Raw genomic sequence first — 6,233 nt, 5'->3', positions numbered from 1 at the left:
CTCCTGGTTGGGTAGAGCCCAGTATCTGAATCTGGCCTTCTGTAGCATGCAATGACACGTATGGTCACCAGGGGGCACACGAGCCCTGCACTATGCCACTCTGGAGACCCGGCAGGTACACCTGGAGTTGAGGCATCACTGGTTCATCTGTGCCCAGGGCTAGGCCTGATCACATCCCCTGTGTGCCAGTCTTGATTGGCAGGGGTAGGGGTGGGGGTTCCACAGGCCCCAGGAAGCCAGCAGCATGGAAGATGCTGGGTCAAGTACACAGGGGCCAAGAGCCTGTAGGTGTGCTCCTGGGTCAGACTCCCCTGTACAGACTTGTAATAAGGTACATGTCTCTTCCCACCCTAAGTATGTGGGGTGTGTGCTTCCGTCTAAAATTACTAGATAGACTTGCATCCCTTTAGTCCGTAGCTAGATGGGGCAGGTAGCCCTTCCCACCCCGACAAACCCCCCTTCCCCCATCCTCCCTAGGGAGCGTCTGTGTGCTGTTCGCAAGGCTGGAGATGACCACACGGGGGCAGCAGAGTTTGCTTGTGGGGATGCCGGCTCGCTCAGCGCCAGCTCTGAGCTGCTGAGCCAGATGGGGGATTGTGACCTGACTATAGTGATCACTGTGGAGGTCAGGGTATGCTCCGCTTCTGCTTGAAAACAGAACCAGTCTGGATGGTTGTCTAGCTGGGCTGGGCCCTGGGCAAAATCCATACCTTGGTTTTGAGCAGGGCTGAACTTAACTCTTGTAGCTAGCACCCCACTGAGATTAGCACTTGGACGTCTCGAGTGGATGGGCCAGGAACACCAAGTGAGGTGCTGAGATAAGGCATGCCCTCAGCTACTCGCCTGGTTTGGGCAGCTCTGTGGGGTCTGAGGGTGGCGGGAAATGGAGCTGCCTCAGGTGCTGCCCTGGGAGGGAAGCCTGGTTTGCTGGCTATTTGGGCATTCAGTGAACAGCCCGGCAGGGAGGATCAGGCTCTCAGTGCCATAAGGACACATGGGTGAGGTGCTCAGGTCTGTGGGAGCCTTCAGCGCCATGCTCTGTGATCCACATCTGTGCTTGGAGATCAGCAAGGTGGACGCACTAGGCCACCTGTCTGATCTGGGTAGGTTTCTGTTTGTTCTTCTTGAGAGGCATACGTGTCTACAGTCCTGAGATTCTTTCTGACAACCCAAAGGCCACGCTCTGACCGTTCTCAGCCGTTCCCAACTATGTCACTTCCACAGGTCCACTTATGGACTATGTCTTATGATGCCCAAGTTGGTAACATCAGCTTATAAAACAGGCCGCAGGCAAGCCAGCCTCTGTGTCTGTATCTGCAGACTCCTCTCTATGGTGCTTTTCTCCACGGACTTGGTGTCGTAGCCCTGGACCTATGACACTTCTGTAGGAAAGGTCTCATGCAGCCACAGGGAAGTGACATACCCAAGGCAAGGCTAAGACCAAAGTGGCTCTGACACTGCCAGCTTGAGGGAGTGGGCAGAGCCTGGGACTCTCTCCTGAAGCCACGCTGGGAGTGTGGGGCTTCAACCCTTCACCCTTTCTCTGGAATGAGTGTGTAGCAAGAAAGATGGGACCAAAGGATTGCTGTCACCTGTCCAATCACACGGGTCATTTCAGCTTCTATAATGGGGCCAAGGTGGGTGGCAAGAGCCTGCCTAGGGTTGGAGAGCTTTACCCAAGCCTGGTTGCCATGGAACCCTATGGAGCCCAAGGCCCTCGATGGAAATCCCTGTATTCTAACCTCCTGGGACCAACCTGACCTGTGATTCTGTGCTTTCTAAGGAGCTTTGAGGGCTCAGGACAGCTGGTGTCAAACATGGACATGAGGGGGCCAGGAGGGGCACAGATCAGAGGGTTTTCATTGGCCAGACAGCAAGGCTGAGCCAGTTGAGCTGCAGAGAGTAGATGTTAGGGGCTGCTCCTGGCCTGCCCAGTGTGAGTTCACCGACATGTTCATCAACACCCCGATCTCCTAGTGTATTACACACCCACCCCATGTGCAGTCTCTTCTTCCATTGTCTGTACATGTCAACTCCCTTCCTGTCCTCTAGAGGGAGCCCTTAGCACCTCAGTGATCTGCTTTCAGGGCAGGACGGTGGGGCAAGGGCTGTTTCCTGGGCTCTGGGACCCTCAGCCCTTTCCCTTAGTGTGTGTTACAGTCTGGCAACCTTTGCTTCTGCCAACCCACCCTCCCCCCTTTTTAGGGCTTTCGTTTTAAAATGTAATTTATTTATCTTATCTTCTCGTGTGTGTGTGTGTGTGTGTGTGTGTGTGTGAGTGTGTGTGTGTGTGTGTGTGTGTGTGTGTGTGTGTGTGTGTGTGTGTGAGATTCTATGCTCCACATGCATGAAGACTCCTTCAGGGAACCCTGGAACTGAATTACAGTTGTGAGCTGCCATGTGGGTGCTGGGAACTGAATCTGGATTCTCTGGAAAAGCAGAAAAGCAGCCAGTGCTCTTAACCCTTGAGTTATTTCTCCAGCCCCTCTGATATGTTTTTTGATTTTTGTTTTTGTTTTTTGGTTTTTTTTTTTTTTACAAGAACACAAATCTACTTTTATTTACTGTCCATTAGTGTAAATCCGGGATGGGTAGAGCATCACACGGATTCTGTGTCCAATGGCCTTTGCAGGAAGGTTGCTTCGGAATTTGGCACGAACCATGCCACTGTTTCCGTGGGCCCGAGTTACCTTGCCCCAGATCACTCTGGTTTTGTTTGGTTTGCCTCCAGGAGTCACTGTACTGTTTTTTGCTTTGTACACATAAGCACATCTCTTGCCTAAGTAGAACTCGGGTTTCATCTCGGGCATAAACGCCTTCAATTTTAAGAGGAGCCGTGTGCTCTCTCTAGTTCCAGAGACCTCGCTTGTAGCCAGCAAAAGTGGCCTTGCACCACAGCCTTCCAGACAGGCTTGCTTTTAGAAGTCCTGATCCCAGCAGGCCTCCAGAGGTGCCAAGATGGCGGAAACCTCTGATATGTTTTAAAATTTGTGTATTTGTGTCTGTGTGTGTGTCTGTATCTGTGTGTATGGGTGTATGGTGTGTGTGTATGTGTGTGTGTGTCTGTGTGTATGGTGTGTGTGTATGTGTGTGTGTCTGTATCTGTGTGTGTGTGTCTGTCTGTGTGTATGTGTGTATGTCTGTGTCTGTGTGTATGGTGTGTGTATGTGTGTGTCTGTCTGTGTGTGTGTATGTGTGTTTCTCTGTGTGTGTATGTGTGGTGTGTGTCTGTATCTCTGTGTGTGTGGTGTGTGTGTCTGTATCTGTGTGTATGGTGTGTGTGTGTATGTGTGTGTGTATGTGTTTGTGTTTCTCTATGTGTGTATGTGTGTGTGTCTCTATCTGTGTGTGTGTCTGTCTCTGTATGTGTGTGTGTGGTGTGTGTCTGTATCTGTGTGTGTGTGTGTATGTGTGTGTGTGTGTGTCTGTGTGTGTGTATCTGTGTGTGTCTGTGTGTCTGTCTGTCTCTGTGTGTGTATGTGTGTGTGTGCACGCACATGCATGAGAAACCCAGGGCTTCCTGTGAGCAGCCACGCTCTAGCCCAGGAAGCTGTGTGTCCTCAGTCCCACTTTTGCTTTAGCAAGCGTCCCTCAGAGCGCACGAGTTCACCACATTCTGTGCATAAAAGTGTGGTTAGAAATTTACTTTTTTTTTTTTTTAATGGAGAAAAACACAAGGCATAATTACAATAGTCCCAAGCCACAAGTGGAAGTTGCTGGGTGAAGGCACACAAGTCGGAGCTGGAGTTCTGGGGTCTCAAGCTTGGTGCATGGACTCCTGGGGTGTGGGGTCCCCAGTGAGATCAGGTGCCCCAGGGTTTGCTGGTTGCCCCAGCCCCTTCCTTTTTTCCCGACTAGGCTCACAGGAGAGGTGTGCATTCTGGTAAGGCTCTGTGGAAGCCTGTGCCTGTGGCCATGTGGAGATTGGTTCTTGCATTCTTAGAAGCTTCTTGTCAAGGGGCACAGCTGGCCCTTACTTCTATAGGCCCCCAGCCTCAAGATGCTACTGACTATGAGAGTCTTGGGATCAGTGGGCCCTAGGAGCAGGATCCAGAGGGCTTGAATAGCTCCCCATGCTCAGGGAAATGGGGGACATTTGTTCAGCCCATTGTTCAGCCAGGGGATACACCCCAAGTAGATTTCTGGAGCTGGAGTCAGGGGTTGCCCAAGCAGCAATTCTGGGCTAAGCTGAGGCCAGGGCTTGTCTTGTTACAGCAGCTGTCAAGGGCTGGGTCTCCCCTCTCCCATTATCTAGCTTGGGCAGGGGTCAAGTGCTGCCTACCTCAGCTGCTGTCCTGGGTTAAAGGGCTGCTCCCTTCAACAACTGTCTTGGGCTGGGGTCAGGGGTTGTCCTCCCATCATGGCTACCCTGGACCAAGCTAAGGTCAGAGACTGTCCTTCCTAGTAGCTGACCTGGTCCAAGCTGGGGTCAGGGGATGAATTTGTATCATTGAGTCTTGCAGCCCTTGTATGCAGGAGAGGGTTACCAGGGCAGGCAGTGGCATAAACTGCAGTCGGTACTCCAGGGCCTTATCCCAAGAAGATGTGTGCGGTGACGCATGGGACTGCCCAGAGTGGCACAGTAGGAGTGGGAAGGGGCCATAGCTGAGCAACACACAGGGAGAGGTAAGCAGCTATGGGGGTAAGAACGCTCAGACTCAGGACTGGGTACCCACTAAATTGGGCAGAGCAGGGCTTCAGCCAGGACTGCGGGCCTGTTCACAGGGTGTGAGTAGTGTGTGTGTGTGTGTGTGTGTGTGTGTGTGTGTGTGTGTGTGAACAGGCATGATGTGAGCCCTTTGGCTACCATTGCTTATGGCTCTAGCACGTGGGCCTGTGTCTGTGTTCTGTGTGACTGGCATGGGTTCAGGTGCCAGGGCTGTGTGTGTCTAATGTGCTCTGGGCGTGGTAGTGCCTCTCTCTGGATGCTTCTCTGTAAAGAGTGGGATCCCTGTGTTTTAAGAAGGAAGCCCCCTACTCCTGGGAGCGTTCAATGCCAGGCCCGTGAGTCCTCACAAAACAGCTGTATCCCACATGTGCCTGTGATGTCCCATGTGTGTGGTCTGAGAGCCTGTGTGAGCCTGTGTGTGCTTCCAGTTCTGTGGGAGTCTCTGTAACGGGTGTGGGGTGTGCAGTGTCAGCTGGCTGTGGTTAAGTGTGTGCCTCAGAGTGTGGGTGCGAGTCTTGCATGTGTGAGTCCGTGGGGTCTGCGAGCACACCTGCGTGTGAATACTAGCATGTGTTGGGGGGACACGTATACCTGCACTTGTGTATCTATTACGTTTGTCTGCGTGATGTGTTGTGTCTATCCACGTGTGTGTCCTTTGGGAGTGGAATGCCTGAGTGTGTGTTTGCTTCTGGGTGTCTCTGTGTCTCTATATTTGTGGGTCTGTGTGTCTGTATGTCTCTGTGTCCCTGCTGTGTGTTTTTATATCTCTCCATGTCTTGTAGGTCAATATGTATGTGTGTCTTTCAGTCTGTATGTGTCTTCTTGTGTATCTTTATGTGCCTCCATGTGTGCCCGTTTGTGTGTGTCTCACATAGCCGTGCATCTGTGAGCCTCTGTGTAAATTGGTCTGTGTATCCATGATTGTGTGCCTGTCTGTACATGTTTGTCTCTCTGTGTGTCTGTGTGTTTGTAAGGTACTGTGTACATTTGTCTGCATATATGTATGTGTGTCTATGTGTGTGTTTGTGTCTACATGTCTTCTCTGCATGCCTGTGTGTCTCTGGATCTGGGTATGTTTGTGTGTCTACCTTACCGTGTTGGTAGAAGACTTTATGTGTCAGAAGGGTCATCTTTGACCCTGTTACATGGCTGACTTATAGGTCCACACAGGGGCCCTGCATCATACCAAGGATGGACTTAGGTGGGTAGGTGAGTGCAGGCACCGAGTACTCCTATAGGCACACAGGCTGGGTTGGTCACCAGATCCAGGCCAGGATACCCAGAGGGTATCTCAGACACAGGTACCCGTGGAGTGTCTCTCATCCACATCACTTTGCCTGTGTGTTGTCTTGACTGGTGGGAGGAGGGTCTGATGTAACCTCTGTGAGCAGAGTAGGGTCTTAAGGGGGGGGGGGGAATCGTGGCTCCCAGACATGTGAGCTGAGATCACTTGTGTCTGTAGGATCCTGAGGCTGGGGACTGCTTCTTGGTGTATTCCACAGATATCCAGGTTGGCCAGGTCTGGGCCCCAGAGCAACCACATGGATTATGAGGTGGCATATGG

The 6,233-nt window shown here is 51.9% G+C and overlaps 1 pseudogene; it reads right to left on the bottom strand.

Annotated features, from left to right (window-relative positions):
- Positions 1 to 2,529: 2,529 nt before the first annotated feature.
- LOC143437171 (large ribosomal subunit protein eL33 pseudogene) lies at positions 2,530 to 5,799 on the bottom strand (annotated as a pseudogene).
- Between the last annotated feature and the right edge of the window lie 434 nt (positions 5,800 to 6,233).

Source organism: Arvicanthis niloticus, chromosome 23, assembly GCF_011762505.2.
Source record: "Arvicanthis niloticus isolate mArvNil1 chromosome 23, mArvNil1.pat.X, whole genome shotgun sequence".
Lineage (NCBI taxonomy): Eukaryota > Metazoa > Chordata > Mammalia > Rodentia > Muridae > Arvicanthis > Arvicanthis niloticus.
This window is presented reverse-complemented; position numbering and strand designations above follow the sequence as displayed.